At 41.1% G+C, this 23,999-nt stretch overlaps 1 protein-coding gene across 1 annotated transcript in view; it reads right to left on the bottom strand.

Moving 5' to 3' along the window:
- SND1 (staphylococcal nuclease and tudor domain containing 1) overlaps positions 1–23,999 on the bottom strand; it is a 424,779-nt gene that overhangs the window by 270,261 nt on the left and 130,519 nt on the right. The window lies entirely within an intron of this gene.

Genomic DNA, 23,999 nt, shown 5'->3' with positions numbered 1-23,999 from the left:
CCTGCATCGGCAGGCGGACTCTCAACCACTTGCGCCACCAGGGAGGCCCTGGTTTTTGGTTTTTGAGGGGCGAAATAACAGGCAAAGGTCCTGTGGAAAGCAAATAAGTGGTAATGCAGAAGGAAGAGGACAGAACTGTTAGTGCATAGGTAAGGAGGGGATGGCTTTCCATAGGAGCTCCAATAGTTCACCTTTAGGTGTGTGGATGCAGGTACTGTTAGGTGGGTACGCGTGGTAGTGAGAGCTGCTGGAAGTTCTCTCATTACTTTGATTTACTCAGTAAAGGAAGGAAGAACAAATCAATAAGAGAAACTACCTAACAGAAAAATTGGCCAAAAGGTATGAACAGGCATTTCACAAAAGAACTGCAGCTGGACATTAAGTGTATGAAAAAAAGGTATCACTTCATTGATAATCAGGGCAATGTAAGCTGAGATACTATAGGACATCCAATATATTGTCAAATTTTAAAAATGAGGATGAGGGGAAATAGGTGTGCTGTAACCACTGATGGGAATATAAAATGGTTCAACCACTGTGGCACTTTCACATGGTGCTACTCGGCATCATCCGGTTAAGGCTGAAGATATGCATCACTATACTTAGGAAATTCTAGTTACAGGAGGGTATATACCCCAGAGAGGTCTCACTCATGCAAGACAAGAACCACAATTCTCATGTTAACGCTGTAAAATTTACAGTCGGCTCTGTACAGTCACAGAGCAGAACAGAGAGCAGTGAGTCTGAGAGCAATGCAATAAATGAACAAATCTGAAAAACAACGCTGAACAGGAAAACAAGTTGTAGAGTGATAATGATTTAAATACAGACTAAAAAAAGACACAAGCAACATTATTCCTAGAGCTATGTAAATAGCCAAAGTATAAAAATACCTAGAAACGAAAGTCAATGGTTAGTTAACTAATGCAGGATGTGCAGAGAAAGAAACAGAATGGGAAAGAAATGGGGTCAAGGATGAGTCCACAGGGACTTTCAACTTCATCTGCAAGCTTGTCTCTTTAAAAGAGGATCTGAAGCTAATGTGGTATAATAAGAAATGTTTGTTCTGTATCATTCTATAACGTTGGGGTTTTTTTAAACCAAAAAAATGTTTAGGGATAGGAAACCCCCAAACCTTGTTTGGCCAACCCTTCCCTGGGTCACAATGTCTCATACTTTTATTTCTCTCAGAGACAAAATAACCTGCCATTCTTTTTCTCACAAGAAATGCATGAAATTCTTTTTTCCTTCCCTCAAAATGATTTTCTTTCATAGATGTGTCTTTCCATGTGGCAGAAGGGAATAATTTAACTACCAACATGCTCTCAAATAACCAGGGTCAAAAACAAGTTTGATTTTTTTTTTTTTAACGGAGGCTTGAAATATATTAAAAGTATCCAAGCAGAATTATACTCTACGGAGATCTTAAAACAGACTGCTGAATTAAAATAAGAACAGACACGATCAGATTTAAATGGATAAAATTTCAAACAGTAAATGGACCAGTCCCAGTTGCCCTGCCACATAAGCTATGTTAATAAACAAAGGCTTCAATTTCCATTTGAATTATAGACTTAAAATAGGAACATTACCACATGCCCTGGGCATATTTACAGTCAAGGACCGTTCAATTCCCTTGGCAGCCAGGAGACACAATCCACAGGGATATCCACTATTTACTATCCTTAACATACACAATAGCACATTTTTATGAAAGGCAGATCCAACTAGATAGAAATCTATAGTCAGCAGCTGGGGAAAGGTTCAAAATCGTAACCACCTTGGCCAAATGGAAGATATCTTGCACCACTATACCTATAGGACCACACACAGAAGATTCATATACCCAAACACTCCCCAGGAGTTGTTTCAAAGAAAAAGACACTTTCACTCTATTTCCCAATTAGCTCTATTTCTTCCTCCTAAAAACATCTCTCTTAAAGGTAAATAGGGTCTATTAAAGAGACAAGGTCTGGGAAAGTCCCAAATTCACAACAATGAAATACATTTCAGACATATCTCCAAGGAGGCAAAGGAGAACGGTAAATAAAAACAAATCAAATTGAAAAAATATTTTTTTAAACCTGAGATGTGATTATAAAAATTCACTAGTGTGGGCTCCTCTGGTGGCGCAGTGGTTGAGGGTCTGCCTGCCGATGCAGGGGACACGAGTTCGTGCCCCGGTCCGGGAGGATCCCACAGGCCACGGAGCGGCTGGGGCCATGAGCCATGGCCGCTGAGCCTGCGCATCCGGAGCCTGTGCTCTGCAACGGGAGAGGCCGCAACACTGAGAGGCCCACGTATCTCAAATAAATAAATAAATAAATAAATAAAATTCACAAGCATGAGAATGGAAGAGGGCTGGACTTTGAACCCCGTTCTCATGCAAGATACTTGGCCCCTGAAGTGCCTTGCTGCTTTTAAAGAACCCTTAGTTTACTACACTTCTCTCATACTCTGCAGACCCACTGTTTCTACAACTGCCCACTCTTCATCAGACCTAGGAAAAAAACACTCGGGTCTTCTTCTTAGAGTGTTCATTTCATTATGAAATGGATTATGATCCCGAATTACAGCAAGGAAAGTGAGGCTTACAGTTAAGTAACGTGCCTCAATTCTTGTTAACAAGCAGAGCAGGGATTCTGATCCCAGCTATTCCAGGGGCTGAAGCGGGGGAGGGGGGGGTTGGGTACCCGCGGGGGGTGGCAGACACTACCCCCTCCTGGCTTCCTAGTGCCAAAAGGCAGTCATCTCCTGTCAGTAGTCGTCAGGTTTAGTGTGGGAGCTTGTAAACACGCAGGCTTGTCAGGCCACATCAGGTATTCTGATTCTGCAGGTGTGGGGTCATGTCCCCAATTCTGTATTTTTAATAAGTAGCGAGAAGGACTGTGGACCACACTTTGAGAAACGCTGCGGAGCGCCTTTTGAGCACTTTGGACCCACTTAAACCAACGGAAATAGAAGAAAAGGGACTCCAAAGGTTTAAAGAGTCACAAAGCAACACGGAGGAGCTTGATTAACATCAAAGTGGCTGAATAAGTAGGCAAGTAAGTAAATACCTGGGGAGCTCACTTTCTTTCTGCACATGTAGCTGGAGGTAACTTGAAATACTCCTTAAACGTCTTTACAGCTAAGACAATTGGGAACATTCTAGTAACGGTGGGAAAACAAGATTACCAAATATTTCTCTACCTGCCCATGCCAGGTAACAGCAGGATGGGCACAACCTCCCCCCCCACACCCCCCAGACACCGGTGGTCTAGACCTACACTAGCCACAGTGACAGCAGAGGAAGTGGCAAGCTCTAGAAATTACCAAGCCAGGAGGAGCTAGGTTTCGCTGTATCCAAAGAGGGAAAGAAGGAAAGCAGATTTCTGCAGCCTCACGTCCTTGAAGGGACTCGCCCGTCACCTATGGTGTACAGTGCAGAACTATGTTCCAAAGGAACTCGCTCTTCCCCAGATCAAAGTACCTTTTCAAGACCATCATGCAAGTGGGAAAATACCTGTCTCTGGAGATTGCTCTCCTACTCAATTACATGAGCCAACTAAGAGCATTTTCAGAAGTTCTTGCTATTTACTGCGCAGATGCAGTGAGGACGGGCGAGGGAGGGGACAGGAGGAGGAGGCCAAACATTAGGTCTTTTCACCCCCCGCAAGACCCTGTCAAGACTTTAAAGAATACTTTTAAGGCTCTAAGGGGTCCAAAACCATTATCCAAGGCACCACATGGGGTGCCTGCACTTAGCTACAAATTCTTCTGCAGGCATAGCGTCTGCCCCTCACAGACCTCAAGGCAAAAGAAGGTGAAGGCTCCCAAGTAAGAAGCTATGCAACCAGCAGCAAATCGGCTCCAAACCCAGGAAGAAAAGGGAAAGTGAGAAAGCCCTCAGAGCCCCACCTCATCTTCTTTTCCCAGCGCGGGGAGAAAAACTCTCCCCGACCCAGTGCTCTGAAAATAAAGATCCGCTCCAAGGGTGAGTGAAGCCTGTGCCACCTTTCCTGGAGGAATGGTGAGGATGCAGCCGGTAAAGACTGGGATAATGAGACAGAAAGGGCACTGAATCCTTGAAGAGAACAAAGCTCAAGTTCAGCACTCCTGAAGTTAGACAAAAAGAGCCGTCCCGGACATGAAATCAAACATTCCTCAAGCATTTGATGGCAACAAATGATCAAGAGTAAGTGGGCAGCTTGCTGTCATCCAGAGAATAGAGGCCTAGGTTCTCGACAATGATTCTGGCACCAGCAGCTCCTGGCTGCCGGCTTGCCTCAGTTTCCTTCCAAGAATCAGCAAGTTAAGAATTACCTGGCATTATATTAATACATAACTTCGCAGTGAAAACCCATGCAAAAAATGACTTGAAAATCCTGTAAAAAATCAGGAAGGGACTAAATATATTAGTGCAAAGTCAGGCAACTCTTAAGCTTACATTCCAGGAATATTTCAGGTAATATGAACCCCATGGGGAAAGAACAGATCTACACGTGTTACTAAGAAACAAAGCTACTCAGCTAAGTTTTACAACATCTAATATGGATGTTAACAAGAGCTAAAATATCAAGAGACAGAAGAGATAAACCAAAGTTACAGCACTAATCACTTTCTGCCTCGTGTTACTATAATTTAATTACTTCTTGTAGGTCTTACCTTTCCTACCAGACCACAGGAGGGAATATCTGTGAGAGGAAAAAAGAGCTCAATAATAACTATGAAGTGCCTAGCATAGTGCCATGTTCACAGAAAATGCCAACACACAGAGAGAATAAAACGGGGAATGCAAAAAGGCCTGGCTAAAAGATTTATTTTTTTAAACTCAAACTGCACTTCTGATTAGGGGAATAAGTGGAACTGGTCAATATATAAAGAGAACTTTCAAAGAGATGGAGGAGGCAACATCACTGTGGATCCATATCACCGTTAGTAATGAATGTCTCATATAGCACCAGTTGAATGTGAACTATTTCTAATATCTCTACCTTCTGGCAACTTTCACCAGACATGATTCTATACTACACAAAGATAAGTATATTCCTGAATAATGATTTAAAAGATTCTAGTCTAGATATCTCACTGTACAACCATAAAATCTAGGCTCTTTGTAAGCAGTGATGCAAAAGCAGTACTCCTGGTAGTTTCAATGTGTTATGTTAGAAAAAACCAATTTTACAAAATCTGAATAATTAGTGTTTTCTTTTGACCTGGCCAAAACTTTAAGGCAACCCTCTTCTCGCTACAAATTTCACGTAATGAATTCAATTACTTGTGACCTTTGAAATAACACACTCGCAAATCTATCATTAGCTAATAGTTATCCTTACAGAACATATATAATAATTCAAGTAAAGCTGAACTGATATTGTTAAAAAAAAATCAAGTGTGAGAGTTCAACACTAAATAAAATGATAGTAAGCTACAATATAAAAAAGGATAATTCCATTAATGTGGACTCCAAAGTACCAGCATCCCACCTCCCTAAAAAATTCACGAATTTGAGATGATACTAAGCCTAAATTGCCGGGGTAGTATTTTTTGTGGTTAAGATGGAAGAAAAGGATAGTGAAAGACTGTACAGCCCTTCCTTTGTCCTCAAAAGGGTAGTCTGTGACAATACCAAGAGGTGTGAAGTTTTGCTGCATGACGCACCCTTCACATGCTGCTCAAATGAGCAAAAGAAGCCGAGAAGAAATAAAAATAGTGTCTCTCTATTAAGGCCTCTTTCTACAGAGCTAATAGTTCTGAAGATTCGTGCAAACACGAATTAATGGTAACGTGGGAAACACCTTCATTGGGAAGAACACAAAAAAATCTACAAATAAGAAACCAGAATTTAAAAGCAGAAGGGAAAATGGGGGTCTTCAAGGACCAGAGCAGGCCTGGGGGTCTGCAGGGTCATGGAAAGTCGCAGGGACCGGCATATCTCAACTGGCTCTGCCCCTCTGCAACCTCTTTCCTTTCCACTGGAAGCTCATAATTAACCAGTTGGCCCCAAATCTTGTTTTCTAGTAATGGAGAAATCGTCTCCCACATTTCTCACCCTTCATCCCCAGGCTAAAAATGGAGATCCAGTGCCCTCAGAAGAGACAACTCCGTTACTTAAAGTACAGGCTGCAAGCCAGATGAAATCCATCCAGCACGGTGATGTGCCACCGGCCCTCCCACAGTTCTAGAAGAGGAGGAAGGCTCCGGAGGAAAAGAAAACAAACCTCTTGCAATAGGAAGGCAATTTTCTCTGTAACAGACAGCAGGCTCGGGCGAACCCATTCAGAAAAGAATACCATTTTGTTAGAGAAATGCTTCTTTGTGAATGCCTTCCCTTCTCCACTGTATTAAAAAATAATAATTATTATTAAAAGTTTCTTCCTGGAACCACACAGAAGGGAAAATGATGCTGGTTGTGACACCATTAGTTAGCTGGTGCCAGTGGAACCTCCAATTGAGCCAGATTTCCAGTCAAATTTGTGCAATAAATTGTGGTGCATTTCAGAAGCACAGGACTGAATTATGTAAGCGCACAGCTTAGGCCTCCCTTTAGACACTGAGATCCTGCCTTGCCAGCTACATCACTCCAAGGTCTAAATCAGGCTGCCAGGTCTACTGCCACATATTTTATCTACAGAATTCAAGGTACTCTCAGCCTGTGTTTAAATACTCAGCAAAATGGGGCCTGTACTTTTTTAGGACAGATATCATTCTAACCCTACAAAGATGACTCTTTTGTACTGTACAGTCTGTCATCAATCAGAAAAAAATAGCATCTATCACCAACTACCACCATGAAGAAGTATGGGCAAATGAAATTACCAGAACTGTGAACAGCACAGACATTCAGAGGCAGTACCCAGGTGGCAAGGCAACGTCATTATATATACATGGCATGGCTTGGCTGACGGCAGAAAGGGGCCTTGACAAGGCTGAATCCAGACCCGGTGGAGGCTGCTCTTGGGAAAGAGACTAGCCCTCCACCCAGATGAAAGAAACATACTCAGGAATGTGTTGGGGTTGTTTTGTGACAGTTGTTGGCACCTAGTGAACAAGCAGACAAGTGACCAGATCTTCCAAACAGCCAGGTAAAGTTCAGAGGCAGGAGGCGTGACCAGGGGGCATCTCGCCCTGCACCAGTGGGTGGTACCCACAGCTCTTCATCTCTGTGAGGAAGGACAGGGTACCTGAGACCAGGGCCTCGGTCCGTGACAAGGCAGTTTTAGCTCCTGCTTTATGCAATGTCACTTTAATTGTGCCTGTTTAACAATGGTTTTAGGTCAATCACGTCACCATTCCGTTTTGATAACCACACACTCTCCTCGCCTATAGCTGGCCTCCCGACCTAACCCCCTTAAAACAAAAGGCTGTCTCTCTACCTTAAATTTCTACGCTTCATATTATTTCTAATCCCCACAGCAACCAATAAAGCTGGAACTGTTAGCTCTTCTCAACTGAGAAGTTAGGTGTCCAGAGAAAAAACATGCCCAACGTAACATCATGCCAGAGCAGAAGACCACAAAAGAGCCCAGGCTAGTATTTCTCTACCACCTGCCTCCCAACCACTGAGGTAGCAAGAACTGCCATCACGCACAGGCTTTTCACTCACATCCGGTTCCACAGGCACCTCCCACACAGAGCTGAAAGGGTCAATTCATTTCAGCACAGAATGCAGGCCTACCCAAGGCCACCAGCTCCTGGGAAGCTCAAGGAGATTAACTAAGTTGGACACACTATTTGTGCCAGTTATGAAGCTATTGTCACTCAGTTTTAAACCTAGCCTTTTTAAAATTCCACTTTGTGGTGACGGGGTGGGAAAACTGCCAACCACATTTCTGCTTTGCCAGCTGGTTCCCTGCTAGGCTCTGCCAATAGGGGATGTTAAAGGGAGAATGGACAGGAAGAAAGAGGGACAAACTCTTTCCTATTCCAGTCAGCTCCTCCACAGCAATTCTTCTTCTTCTCAGCAATGGCAGCTTGTTCCAGTAGCACCAATGGATTCCAGCTTGCCGTTTTCCCAACACTCCCGGAAACAGTCTCAACACACCTCCCTCAGAGTCACCAGAACCAATCAACTGGCAGCCCCTCCTGGGAGGCCTGGGGCCCAGCTCCAGGGAGTTACTCTTCTCCCCTTCATCGGCTCAACAGAGATCTGAGGCCCACTTGGTCCATCCTCCAAATGCTGAAGTTTTCATATCTCAATCTCTTATTGAAAGAGATTACCCAGAGGTTGTAGCTGTGTCGTGTGGGTAAAACCTCCATGTGACCCTTAGGGTTCTCTTTTTACCTTTTTAGTATTTCCACACCTGATTAATAATTCCTTATGTAAAGTCGTCTCTGTTAAAATAACTGCTGTGGTTTCTTGACCTGCCACTGTGGCCAAGAGCACCTCTCTACGTAACTAGACAAAATTTGTAACCATCAGAGGGGAACAGTCCAACTCTCTTGATCATCAACTGTCTCCTGAGAGAATACTGCCTCTTACCTGTTCCAGATACCTCTATACCTGGCCAATCCCAATACAGCAGGACTACCTACAATGTAAAACGTGCACCAAAAAAAACCCCAAGAAAAATGGTCGGAGTGCACACAAAGAGCTTCCACAGTTAAAATAGTTGATGAAGAGTATTGTGTGAGTATTTAATGGCTGGTAGCACAAGCATCACACTAGAGTCAAGGGAAGACTTCCAAGCCAGTAGGTGTCGAATCCACAGAGTCTACAAGATTAAGAATTTAAGCAGTAAGAGAACAATGTACCCTGTTTTTTTTCCAATGTTTTGCTAGACTCTCATGAGTAGTGAATCATTTTGTGATTTTAAAGACCAACCATAACAGGTGTATATTCGTGGTTTAAGTTGGGATCACAGTAAAGATGGAAAAGTAAAAACCTTACCTGTGTCAGTGCGGTTACCATATCGCGCAAAGAAGCACGTACACACAATGTGAGGGTTAGTGGGGATGGCCAAACTCACACCACCACCAATGAAATGTCATTTTTCTACTATAGCCAGATGGAAAAATGAGATAAATAACATCAGATTTGCTATTACATAGTTTATCATGCAATATTGCTAGATGAATTCTAGAAACTTCTCTTAAGCCAACTGTGAAAAAAAGTGGAGCTAAATGGTTACCAGAGACTGAAGGGAAGGGGAAAAGGAATTGATTAATGGGTACAGGGCTTCAGTTCTGCAAGATGAAGTAGCAGTTTTGGAGATTTGTCTCACAATTATGGGAATATCTTAAACACTTCTGAATCATACAATTAAATGGTTAAGAATGTAAATTTTATGTTATGCGTTTTTTAACCACAAGGAAGAAAAAAGTGGAACTCATTCAAGGTAATATTCTGATTTAATTTGGGAGAAGCCATGGCATGTTAACAAATTCAAAACCCAAATAAACATGAGAATTTTCTGATATGAATCCTAATCTTTTGTTGGCTACAAAAAGGTATAAATTATGGATATAATCAAACATGCTAGCCCACTTCTGATCCCAACCACTATATTCCAAATTATTTCCTTCCCGAACAAGCCCCGTAACTGAATTTTCTACTCCCCTTTTTACGTTATTCCAGTGCCTGGATGTGACTGCAATCTCAATGCTAAACACTTTGCTTACTAAAATGCCAAACATGGGCTTCCCTGGAGGCACAGTGGTTAAGAATCCGCCTGCCAATGCAGGGGACAGAGGTTTGAGCCCTGGTCCGGGAAGATTCCACATGCCATGGAGCAACTAAACCCGTGCCCCACAACTACTCAGCCTGCGCTCTGGAGCCCGTGAGACACAACTACTGATGCCTGCGTGCCTAGAACCCATATGCTCCACAACAAGAGAAGCCACTGCAGTGAGAAGCCTGCACACCACAACGAAGAGTAGCCCCCGTTCACCACAACTAGAGAAAGCCCCACCGCAGCAATGAAGGCCCAACTCAGACAAAAGTAAATAAATAAATAAATCTATTTTTTAAAAAATAAATAAATAAAATGCCAAGCGTTCTGCAAGGCCATACTCAAATGCCACCCACCATCCTCAGGAAACCTTCTGAGCTCTCTAAGCAAATATCCTGTCTTCTCTCTTGGTTCATCTGGCCCAAGTCAGTATATACGTGTCTTATATCTCATAGGTGATTCGAAACTATTTAAGCTTAAAAACAGCATCTGACTCCCCTTTTTAATCCCACTGTACTCATTTGATCCTCAACAGAATTCAACAGTCAGCAAATACAATATTTTTGTTACGGATGAAGGAAAAGAGGCTCAGTGTAATTTAGACTAAAGCTCACAACAGCAGAAAATGGCAGGGGCAAAAACTGAACTCTAATTTAACCAACTCTGAAATCCATGGCCACTGGATTCTATTACAAGGCATCTAAGGACCCTATGATGTCTCTCCAGCTTAAAGCAAGAGAGAAGTCATTTTCTTCTTCCAAGTAATAAGCTCTTTGTACTACAGGAGTAGAGTTCATATGCAAAAAGAAAAGGGAAACCAGTTTCAGCCCTGAGCACTCCCTACAAAGCACCCCTGCCCCCAGTGGAGATGTGCACAAGGTGACCTCACCCGGCACCCCACCTCTGCCTCACCACTAGGTGACAGGGAGGCTGGTGGCTCCTAACAAATGTTGCTGAATGTGAGAAAACTATCCAGGGTCACTGCTAATGAGAAGACAGAACATCTTGCCACTTAGCTACAGAATGTTCACCTAATAAATCTTACAGATTTGAACACAACCCAAGACCAGGAGGTTACTGGAAAAGATAAAGTATTTGGAACCAGCAGCTTAAAAATCCACATCCCCACTGCCATACTTCCAAAAAATAAGGTATAATGCATACGGTTTGTTATCAGTACTAATCAGAAATAAAAGGCTGTAAGTAAAAACAAAACAAAAAATCATCTAATATTTCCTTCTGAACAGTTTAATGGTAATATATGGTCACTTATTCTACCAAGGATATTCCTTTTTTCCTTGATTTACCTTTATTGATCTAATTTTAATCAAGGACAAGTACACAGCAAAGGATAAAGGGTCAGCAACCCAAATGCAGTGGGGAAACAAGAGAAAAACATTCTAGTTCAGCAAATGGATCAGCTTATTAATGGGCTTAGAAGTCCTATCTCGGCCATGTGACAGAGAATTAGGCACTGTGGAAAACCAATCTCCATGCTCTTTTTTAATTGCGGTACACTATATTTCCTTAAAGACAAAAACGGTCTTTTGCAGGATGGGATGCTGCCCAGCACACCCGAACCATAGATGTTTAGGTTATAATTAAATATGGAAACAATACCATTATGTAGGATATTCACTACTGTGTTGAGAACTGGAAAATCCCCTTATTTTATCTGTGAAAAATTTCAGTTAGTTGTCTTACACTAATTATGAACTAAGATTTAATCAGACAGGAATAGGCCCACGTTAATGCACGTATAATTTATGAATTTTTAAAAAAGATTTACCAATCGATTTGAGTGTAACTAAGGGTTATGTTTAAGCGTCTTAAGTGAATTAATATACTGACAGTTGATGGCACTATAAATCTACCATTAGCAGCAGGTCACCACAGGTCATTTCTTGTGAGCAATGTACTGGCCTAGCACACAGAACCCAGGAGAGCACTGGAGAGAGAAACAGAGGGATGGACTGCTGGGGAGGGGAGAGGTGGCTTGAGCTAGAAAGAAGTCATTCTGCATTAAAGTACAAAAACAGCATCATGTGCCAGTCGCTGGAAAAAATCGTCCCTGCTCTCCAGAGAGAAAAAAAACTCAAAAGGAGAAGCTTGATATACAAACCACAAAATTACAGGATTGGTAAAGAAATACAAGGTGCTGTTAAGAACGGAGAAATTGAAGTGCCTCAATTCTTCAAAAGGTCAGCTATGCTTCATGAGGAGATGAGATGTGAGCTGAGTCTTGAAGGATGACCAACTGCTACAGAGATGTGCAAAAGTGTGGCCCATTTGGGGAAGTAAGAAGTGGCAGTGGAAACATAAAGGGAAAACGAAAAAGGAAAAGAGGTAGGAGAATCAGGCCACCAAGGAGCCAAGGGAGAATGGAGTTTAAGAAGAGAAAACAGAGCCAGCACATTCAAAGCGGTCACAATAAGGACAGAAACGTGCCCACTCAAGATGGCAATAACTTCAGCAAGAGCAATTTCAGTCAGTTTTAGCAGGTTGAATAGCTGATAAAATGGGGGTGGCTAGGGTACACTAATCTTTCAAGAAAGAGTGGTCGCCAAAAGAAGGAAGCCAAGGGAGAACACCAGATTTAGTCCCACAAAACAAGTAAATAAGTGAAAATCATCTTTATTGGATGATTTAATAAATTAAAGGTGAGGGGAAGGACAAAGGGCTGACATAATTTTCATCATATAAAGATCTGATTATGAATGATTCATAAATATTCTACTTCCTATCCTTCTAATTACAAACTGTATGATCTGAAAACTACGTATTTATCTCCAACAGGAAATTAAACTTATTCATCTCTGTAGCCCCCAGCTCCTAGGACTGGGTCTGACATATGGTACACATTCAATTAATGTTTGTTGAATGAAATTACTTAATCTCTCTGGGCTTCATTTTCCTCCTGTTAGAAAAGGGGGGAAAAAGTGGCTGGGGATAAATGCTAAATGTTCCTTCTATCTCTAAATGCCCATCAGTCTGTAAATGTTACATAAAATGGATCAGTTCCCTATGATTCCTTGAAAATTTGCCATGCTTTAACATTCACATTCAAGTAAGGCATGAGAACATCAAAGCTGCATCCGTTCACCTAAAAATGAAAATATATGGTATTCTTAAGATCCTCCTTTGAGGTGGAAATATCTTCACCAAATCAGGTCACAGAAAGGAAACAGAAGATTGATCTCTTTAGAAAATGTTTTGATGAGTCTCTTTCGCCCTCCCCTCCCCCAAGGTCACTGTCAGTCTCCAAAGATATGGGCAGTACTTGGAAACCTTAAAAATGTAAAAGAAACCTTTTAAAGTTCATTTTTAAAAATTCAAAAGTAATAAATCTGCAATTGTGTAAATGTCTTATTTCTTCTAGGCCTAAGCTGTTTAAGTTTTAATCCAAATTGGGAGCTAGGCAGCAGGAAAGAACAGAGAGAAGGAAAATAAATGAAGCCCCAAATTTCAGAGTAGAGATGCCCCTGGGATCTGCAGACAGATAACAGAAATACTTGTGAGACATTAAAACATCAACACTAATCAACAGCACTCAAATGAATAACCAATTTCCCATTATTATCAAGAAAGCCATACAGCCTTAAAAATCAGAAGGCAATTATGTCTGCTATTACTGTGAAATGCCAGATAGAACCAGACTCTGAGGAGAGGATGACTCAAACCTGTGGCCCACCTCACCACCACCGTGTGTGTGTGTGTGTGTGTGTGTGTGTGTGTGTGTGTGTGTGTGTGTGTGTGTGTGTGTGTGTGTGTGTGTGTGTGTGTGTGTGTGTGTGTGTCATCCACATGAATTCTGAACACATGGGACAGATAATTTAATCTAGCCTAATCCACAGGAAATATTTAGATTACAGGCTTTAACGACAAAGTTTTGGCCTGAGACTATTTCCAAAGAAACTAGAATTAATCCCCAAGTGGTGATGTGTTCATACTTGGTAAATTAACACTTTGTCCTGTCCGCATTTAGCTGACTATTCTGTTGATGGATCCAAACTGAAATCAAGTAGAACTGTTTAAAATTTACTTCAGGGAAAAAAAAAAATCCCAATGTAACAGAATACTAGTGATTATTCATGGTTTTAAAAGACTCTCCTCTATATTAAGAACTTAAAAAAAATCATTTCTTTACAGTTATTCTCCCAGTGCTTCTGCAACATAAATTGATTTACCAATCGTCAATTTTATTTGCAGCATTCCAGAAAAATTATAATGAGGAGTTATACCTTTTCCCTTTGTGTTTCCAATGCCTTTAAACTATGTCTTTGTAAAGTTAACAGATTACCGTTATTTAATTTAGCACCAGTAAAGCTAAACTGTTCAAAAAGAGAGGATATAAGGGATGAAGAAAACATTAATTGCTTTAATTTTTTTAATCCCATTTTTTTCAACAGCTTTATACAGCGTTCAATGGTAACAGATATTATCCCTCGCCATTCTACACCAAGATTATAACCTAAGAATTATGAGTGGCAGGGTAGAGGATTCAGTAGAAAGGGTTCCAGCGAGCAGATGGACGCATGACAAGGAAGGGAAGCTTACTGTGTATACCAGAGGCGCCCTCGCAAAGATATGGTGGAGAAACTATATGCAAATTTTGGCCTATCATAAAGGGGAATCTTATTCAGACAACCCATATGGGTTATGTATATGATATTTATCCATTTAATCATTCCAAAATTCCTTGTAGTTTGCATATGCTCATACTTTTCTAAGAAAAAATAAACAAGCAGTTAAGAAACCTAAAGCAAAGGATGAAAGTAAAGCCAAAAACAGATCAAAGAAAAAGCAGAAAGGAAAGAGATCCATCCACAGTCCTTGAACTGAGGAGGGACTGTTACCAGAAATCCAGATCTCCATGGTTTATTTTAACTCTTGTACAAGTCCCCGTACTACAAAACCAGCAGGATATATGGTTAACAAAGGGTGGACAGAGAAATTGTTCCAAATGAGATTTTAAGTGAGTCATGCTCCGTAACCCAGACAATTTCATTTACTTATCTAACTGAACAATGTATTTTTTCCAAGAAGCCATTAAGAAGACATTGCATATGCTTAAAATACAGTGATCATTTTAAAATGAAATTCAAGACAAAATGATATGGGTATGAAACAGAACATCCTTTACAGCTGCAGCTTGACCAAATTTAGCCTCAAAATTTAAAATTCAAATGTGGTGAAACCTTGGGTCTTGAAGTATAATCAAAGAAGGCAAACATTAGAGAAGAAGGAAAAAACTGATGTCAACAAATCACAAAAAACTGGTGTGCCCCAGGCTTCAAGAAGCGTCCTGAAAACGTCCCTACCGTTTTTTAAAGACATCTTTCCTAATGCAAGCAGATGTGAAAGTACAAACCAAAATTGTCTTATTTTCTTCTGTACATGCTTAGAAAGAAGACAAGAGGAAGATCCTGGGACTAAATAAACATGCTGCATAGCTTGGATTATTAAGGCAGCCAGATCTTCTGCAATTTCAGTACCACCTAAATTCAATGATCTGTGCCACGAGTCAGATAATAGACAAATTTAAGTATCTAATACATATTGTTCTTAAACACTATCCAGTCAGCCACCATTAAATATCATTTTGCTAGCCTGTAAAATTGATATTTCATATCTAGGGAGTGCACAATGGATAACTTGGGAATGCATTCAAGGCTTTGGACACACATTTAAGGTTTTGCAAATAAACATTAAAAATCAATTCAACAGCAAGAATGCTAACTAAATTTCATGACTATCGAACATCTAGCAATTACAGTTACCCAGAAAGATACTGACTTGTTAAATTACTTTCAGGCCAAAAGGCTTCGATGGCTCAAGTTCCCCAGTGGTCACCATGGATGATATTTCTTAAAGAATGTCATCTCACCACTAATAAACTTATATAAAGGATTGTCTTTCTTTCCTCTTTGAAGAGCATGCATCAGAACACACAAGATGAATCAATATCATTTCTGTCTCTGTATAATCAGGAACCAACTCACAAAACTCAAGGAGTCATTAAACAATCTTGGGGAGGGCTCCACCTCTCACCGGTTTCCTCAGTGCTGTTCATCCTCCAACTAGCTTCCCCTGACTAACCCTTTCCTCCCTTCCACTGGTCCACTACAATGCCCTCCTTTAAGTCAGCCCCCTTGCATGACTACCAGATTTCTTCCGTTCTTTCCATTCTCACACTGCACTTCCAATATTCTACATTTCAATAAACAGAACCTTTAAAAATTTTTCCTGCTTCGTCCCCATCCTCACATTTCCAGCCTTTCTGTCAATTTAACTACATCCACGAGAGACTCAAAAACACAAGTCTGTAAAACTAGGGCTTGTGGTGAAGTTTTCCCGAGTTTTCAAAAAATGAAAAAAAGGGGACAGCAATAAGTCTGAATTTGACCAAATTTATTGTAAATTATTCCAGATTGAAGGACTGTTTATTATTCTTAAAAATACGTGTTACACACACACACACACACACACACACACTTATGTTTTGGGAATTCGTTTTTCATTCTTTTAAGGAATAATAATGTCAGAAGAGGTGTGGCACTTTTCTCAAGTTTTAAAACTGGAAGGATGAGTTAGTGTTCCAGAGACAGACACACACAAGATAAGCAGTAGAAAAGAATGGAGAGTTCAAAAAGGAGGTAAATGCTGCGTAAGGAGGCAGGGGAAAGTTCAGCCAGGGGCTACTGCCGTTTGCCAGGCAGAGGTGTTAACCTCTACAACAGAGGAACGAAGAGAACTTTCTGGGAAGGGGACAGACGTGTTTGGAATTTTACAAAGACCACCTGAGCAGCAGTATGGAAAGACAGACTGAAGAGAGCGATATTTGAAACTGGGGCCCAAAAGTTTGTGCAATGATGGTTAAGACAAAGATTGAACTTCAACAGCAGGGGGAGGAGGAATTTTGAGACAGTATTCTAAAGCTTAAATCAGTTAATATGTATAAAGTGCCTAGGTCACTACAATATGACCCATACATAGAAACTCAAGTCAGTACCTTTCTGTTCACTTTGTTTTCCTTATACCTAGGAATATCATCTGGATATGGTATAAATAGCCATATCTTTCATTAGCCATAAACACCTGAGAACCCAAGGTCTCAGTTTAACATGTTTCCTCTCCATACAACCAAAAAGGCAAAATAAAATAACTGGTGTTTGTGCCCACCTTCATGAAAACTAATTATCCAAATCCAAACTACAGTCATGTTATGACATGACTAAAGTCATAACCAAACCAGGGAAAATTTAAGAAGTCTTCAAGGCAGAGCATAAAAAGATCTGGGCACAGTAGGTGCTCAATAAATACTTCATGACTGAGGATAAATTACTCTCATGAAATATCACATAAAGCAAAACAGCAAGGAGAGGCTCGGGCGAAGTCCAAGTTCAGCTACTACAAGAGTCCCCAGGAACATACAAGTATGCTTGGCCTACCACCACTCTCTTTAGAGGTGGTAACCTTAATTATGAACATGTTAAGAGCACTCAACCTCTCTAATAAGTACAAGCATATAAAAGCTAAAAATGGAAGGAAATTCGTCTCCTTATGACACCAAACAACTGTGCTTATAGCTGCTGTTAGTCTTTAACACAAACACTCATCAGGGGAAAAGGAGAATCACAACATTCTGCTAATCACTGTCTGATAACCAGTATCTTGTCAGTCAATGGGGAGAAGAAGCCAGTTCCTTTGGGCAAAAATTGTTCATATCTAATAAGGCTTCAAAAAATCTAAGAAGGTTGAAGTAGACAGAATAAGGATATTGAAGAGGTTAGGTAACAGCTGTCAGACTTCACTTCTGTAACAGCAGGCACATCTGCTTCAACGTCTGCTGGGAACAGGAACTCTACATATGTACTGGAAAGTGCTTCATGTGGGCCTCAGAAGGTGAGGTGATAACTGCCCTTTAAAGGAAAGAGAGCCAGAATTGATATCCCTCCCCAGTTTTCTATGAGCAGGGGCTTACCACCAGTCCCCATACCTCAGCAATATCTTTGTTAAATTAAACAAGGAAATTACTGTATAGTAATTTCATGTACATTACTATACTGCCCCAATGGGTCTCTTTCCTATTTAGCAAAAGCAGAAACTCTAAAGTCAAAAAGAGGAAGATCATGCCTCATCTGCTAGACAGTTCTAGTCCTCCGCATTTCCACAGCAAGTAAATATTATATAGCAGTTGAAAAACTCAGCGAACATGTTCATTGGCACTCCTCAGAAGTAGGGCAGACACTGCCCCTCGAGCTACACAAATGGTCAGAAGCCCCACTGTGCACAACCCACAATCATACCTGGTTTGCATAGGAGCAGTGGTCCAGGTGGGGTTTTAGTTACATTTTCTAACTTCCATACAACCTGAAGGACCTAACAGGCTGACTGAATTATGACTCTCTTGTCAAATTAAAAATCAGTACTTGGTACAGTAGCCAATTAAGTTCTATTTTCAGCAAACTAACAACCCATATCTGCCCCCAAAGGATTGTAACCTATGACAGAATGAGGTTTAAATAGAAAAATAAGCCATCTTTAAACAGCTCGGAGAGCTTAACCTCAAAGGAACTGCATATCTCACCTGAAGACCAATACCATAATCAGAATGCAGGCACAAGAGTGCAGACCCATGTCAGGATGCAGGGTCCTAGTATTGGTTTTCAAACTCATACACATGTGTCACAAAAACTACTACTCTGATTAAGATCCTTCTAAATTAACTTCCCTTTTCTCCCTGGAAAACAATCAGACCCCAATGGTAATCATTGTCAACAACCATAAAGGAGGTCAGTGTGTTTAAGTTAATCTCCCTGGCCTGGGAAAGGCAATCAAGAAACAACAGGAGGGCTTCCCTGATGGCGCAGTGGTTGAGAGTCCGCCTGCCGATGCAGGGGACATGGGTTCGTGCCCCGGTCTGGGAAGATCCCACATGCCGCGGAGCGGCTGGGCCCGTGAGCCATGGATGCTGAGCCTGCATGTCCGGAGCCTGTGCTCCGCAACGGGAGAGGCCACAACGGTGAGAGGCCCGCGTACCGCAAAAAAAAAAAAAAAAAAAAGAAAAGAAACAACAGGAAATCAGACAGGTAAATAAGGTATTGACTGTTACTTAGGATCCTGCCAGGCAGGGCATGAAACTATTCTCTGCCTCCTTGACAAAGGATGTGCAGCCTTGAGGAGACACAGATATCATAGCTTGATCACAAAGGTACCTGAAAGAAAATGCTAAGAGTTTTGTGGGAACTTGTCTTAAGTGGAAATGGGAATCTGGACTTGGCTCTGCAAATAATTCTCTAATTTCAGTATCTTGGGTTTCCCCTCTATGAAATGGTTATTGTGAATAATCCAGGTAATTATCATCATGTATTTTATGAGATTACAAACCTAAACATACTTTGAATATTTTCATAATTATTAGAATGACATTGCATTATGATTTCTTTTACTTTAATTATTAGTAAGAGAAAGGAAAGCCCTATCAAATATATAAGCATCTGGCTAATTTGCTCTAGGGCTAGCCAAAAGTCATTCCTGGGATAAACAGAAGGACTTAGAAGTCAAATCATGAAACAAGGTTCCGACTCCGATCTCTATTCCAAATGAAAACTTCAGAAGAACAAAAGTTTTCTTCCTTTCTTAATTCCTATGGAACCACAAATGCTGCTATTCCTTCTGCCCTAGCAACTTGGTATAACTGTAATGAGTTACAATTAAAAAGGAAATTAAATATTATAGGCAGTAATAAACCAGCTTCCATTTTTCTTGATGTATAGTTCAATTATATTAATTAGTATACTGAAGGGGGAAGAAGGCAGGATCATTGCCACATGGTATAAGCAAGCTTCATTAAGACCAACCTACCTCACTTATGAGGAATGTATAGAAATGTAAGTGCAGAAGCATTGTTTCTATGGGGACCTAATCGGTCTTATCATTTTCCCGAATTATAAGCCATAGAATCACAGGGCCTGTGGGTTGAAAGGGAACTTAAAAGTGTACCTCTAGCCTCCTATGCACTGTCAAATCCCCTCCACAATATTCCTACCATCTTGTTATTCAGCTCATGTGTCAAGGCCTTCGATGAAATGAAACTAACTTCCTGGGACAGCCCACTCTCTCTCACTGAACACCTTTCTTAGAAAGTTCTTTTTTCATATTAAGCTAAAACGTTTCCCTATAACTGGTTCTAGTTTTACTCCTTAATGTCCAACTCACTGCTGTTCTGGCAAAATCTTCCATTGGTGGGACTATCCCCTCTAGCACTTTTGGCCCCTACCCAGTAAAAGTGTCCCCCAGTGATGTGCACCAAGGCAATGTCTGTACACATTTCCAACTTCCCACCATTAATAACCACTCTAAAAGTATTATAGAAGGAACTCTGGAAATTTAGGCCACATCATGGGACTTTAGAAGTTTGGCCCTTTTCGCCAGGAAATGGGGAGCTTTTTAAAAAGTTGAGGATAAGGAGAGTGACAGAATCAGAGGTATGTTTCAGGAAGATTAACATAGCAGCCATATATAGAACTGGATTAGATGGGGGACAATTGGAGAGAAGGAGGCCAGGTAGGAGGCCATTATGGTGTTAGAGGAAAGATGTAATTAGGACCAGAACTACTCACAAGGTGCTCTGGTCAACAGCACACTGTCCAAACCAATTTTAAATGACTCCAATCACCACGTAGCCCTAGCCTTCATGATGTACGCTAGCATAATGCGTCACTACCATTCAAGTCAGAGAACAGTCTTCTTCATGTGCTGCAGCAATCCCCCCATGGTGTGAAGCTGAGCTAAGGGTTTTTTGCATAGAATATTTAATATGCAAGTATGCAGGTGGGTACCCTGCCTTATTACATATGGGCTAATTAGGAAGCACAGTATTTGTACGGCATTAGCATAACAAATCAACTTAAAATGACACTTGAGAATAGGCCATTCAAAGTGAAAGCCGAGATTATAAATCTAAATCTTTCAACAGGAAAAAAAACCCACCTGACCTAAGGGAAGCAGGCAGCTCTCAGCTAGATGGATGTGCAAAATGAAGTCAGAGGCACCTTATCTGGGGATCCAAAGTGAGCCGGGGCTACTAAATAAGCTTGACTGACAAGAACAATTACTAACTACATAATATTTGAATATATAATACATAAGGCATGATATGATTCCAATTTAATATTCACAAAGACTAAGATTTCAACAGTATCATCATTTTACAGATAAGAAAACCAGAGCTCAAAGGTCCTGAATAACTCACCCAAGGTTAGTCATTACCAAGTCACAGACTTGAAAAAGTCTTGAAACCCAGGTCACTCTGACTGCAAACTGTCCTCTTGCTATAGCATTCAATTCAGAAATTATTTTAACAAGATAAGAAGAACAAGGCAAACGATCTGAAGACACACGTAAAAGGGACTGTCAAGAAGGTGGACAAACATGACCAGTTTGGGTCAAGAAACCCTACACGGAGGGTAAGGGGCAGAGTATAACATCAAGGGCCAACTACTGAGAGGCCGACAGAGCTACGAGGCTGAGCAAGAAAGGCTACAAGCAAAGGAAGGTATCCAATACCCTTTTTCAGCAAGGTCTCTGGGGTACAGACAGTGGACAACAAAAACAGTGTCTTTCTTCTCTCGTGAAACATAGGAAGGCTCATCATGTGTTCTGCGAGAGTCAAAAATGTCTATCATATGGCAGAAAAATTTCAAAAGTCAACCAATTTTCTTCCGTAAGCTGACAAATAGATTGGGCTTTCCCTTTCACCACCTTGAAATACATTCTACTCTGGAGTATACCGTGGTTATGCCTTTTTGAAGTCAAGAAACGTAAGACCCAATATCATCCAGTATGGCAGCTATGCTTTTCTTACTGCCCATTCCTGTCACTGTCCCCAAGCATGGACACCCAAACTTGCTCTTCCAAGTATCCTCGTCAGCAGGTATAGTACAGACACCCAAGTCTGTGTTACAGGCTAAAAGAATATCAATTCCAAAGCGGTTTTCTCTGCCAAACCCTCCCCTAGGTCAATCAAACTTTACCAGCTCTTCCTTAGAGCTCTTCAGCATTTATTTCTACTAACTGCACGATGGTATTTTGCATATAATGTTGAAGTATCATTCTAACAATATGGTTTTTCCCTAAGTTCAATCCCCCTTCTGCCACATGAAGGCCGTACTTCGTCTTTATAGGAAAGTGTTTCCACTTGTTATTGGCAGGTGTTGAGAGGGTGGCGAGGAGGTGTAGTGACGGCCTTGATTCTAAAACAAAGCTGCAATGACTGGGACTTTCCTCTTAACAAGCTGGGTCACTGGATATAACATCTTAAGAGTTACAAAATTCACTATTTGTGAACAAGGATAAGAAGGGGCCTACCGGCTAAAAATCAGGAGGTGAGCATGCGGAAGACTACAGAAGAAATGTATCCAAATTCAAGGTTGACAAAAGAGTAAGAATGTGCTTTGCCTGAACCCACAAATCCCAAAGGATAAAGGGCAGGCACATTCTTAAAACTCATCTGCCCCTGAGCAGACATTGCTGTTCTGAGCTAGAGTAAAACGGAGCTGTGTTCGAATAAGCACCAGTGTGGAAGTGACTGCCACCCCAACATCCTCTTTCTTGTGGTCTGGCCATAAACGTCTTGAACCCTTGATTTTAAGAAATACCTACTGTTTCAGACTACCCACTGCACTTAGATGTCTAAAGGGCACAGTGACACAGGCTCTCCCCTTAATTTCCTCACTATACCCATATATACAAGTAATACTACTTTCACACATTTTACTTAACCCTTATAATTATAGGCCTTTGCTACATTATGCCCAAGAAAGTGAAGACTAGGAGGATAATGATGTGCTGGGTCATAGGAATATTTTATAAGAAGATTCTTATTTTGCCCAGGAAACCACATACTGCATAGTCTGACCTCCAGGACACAAAAATTCAAACACACTCCACATCTTCTGTTTAAACATCACTGCCCCATATATTTCCCATCTTTTTAAATACCACCACCACCGCCACTGAACCTTAAACAAGAAATGTAAATTGTTCGTTTCCACAGATTATCAAAGTTGGCACATAAAAATCATGAGGAAAACTGGCAGATTCGTTTATTTGGGCAATTTCAAAAGTTACCCCTTGCTTTTGAAGATCAACCCAAATAAATGAATTATTCAGACTCCATTAACTTTTGCTCTAAAACAACGGGACAGGGGCCAACGAGATGACGATTATACGACAGTTTGGCCAAAAGATAAAATGGTCAACATAAATTTATGGGCTGATTAGAAAGTAGAGTTAGAAATACCTGTTCGTTATATAGACCAGTAAATTGCTGTTAAGATGATACAGAATGGGACTTCCCTGGTAGCGCAGTGGTTGGGAATCCGCCTGCCAATACAGGGGACATGGGTTCAATCCCTGGGCCAGGAAGATCCCACATGCTGCAGAGCAACTAAGCCCGAGAGCCACAACTACTGAGCCCACGTGCTTCAACTACTGAAGCCCACACGCCTAGAGCCCGTGCTCCACAACAAGAGAAGCCACCGCAATGGAAGCCCGCGCACCAAAACGAAGAGTAGCCCCTGCTCGCCACAACTAGAGAAAGCCCATGCACAGCAACGAAGACCCAACACAGCCAAAAATAAAAAAACAGAGTTCAGTCCTTTAAAAAATAAAAAAGATACAGATTATAATCCTAACAACGTTCAGTTTCCTACAAAAAACATATTTCTAGTTTCAAAGGAAAAGTGAACCAGTATGGGAACACTTGTATTGCATCACTCAAGGCTTACTCAGGGTACCAGTGGCATCTTGTTCATACTTGAAGGTCAGTACACTAAGTAGAGTTCTTCCTGCCTACTGTCCTGTGCTCTGTGATTTTTTTTTAACTGTTTTTCACCTTGAACAAATGTACAGTTTTCTAGCTGTTGATCCTTCTTTAATTTTTGTAATTCTACACTGCAGTCGAGACTCAAACTGGGGTATAACATGAGAATAAATTTATTTTACTCTTCAAACTTTAGTAGCTGCCCCTCCTTAGCAGCAGCATCCTGGGAAAATTTAATCAAACTATCTGTGCCTCAGTTTCCTCATCTATAACCGGGGAGCATAAATCCCTTCAGTCACATACTGTTACGAGGATTAGATCTACAGCAACTGTCAAGGACTTAGAAGCAGCATTTAGCACAGTGGGAGCCATCAACAAATATTTGTTACTGCTATTAAAACCTAAGCCACTCGAGAGTTCCAAGTAGCAGCAGCTAGCAACTTGAGGAAACGTGCACATGCCTTCTAACAACGGAACCAACGCTCAGGGCCATTCCAGCCAGATCTTCACACCTCATG

The sequence above is a fragment of the Mesoplodon densirostris genome, chromosome 9, assembly GCF_025265405.1.
Source record: "Mesoplodon densirostris isolate mMesDen1 chromosome 9, mMesDen1 primary haplotype, whole genome shotgun sequence".
Taxonomy (NCBI): domain Eukaryota; kingdom Metazoa; phylum Chordata; class Mammalia; order Artiodactyla; family Ziphiidae; genus Mesoplodon; species Mesoplodon densirostris.
This window is presented reverse-complemented; position numbering and strand designations above follow the sequence as displayed.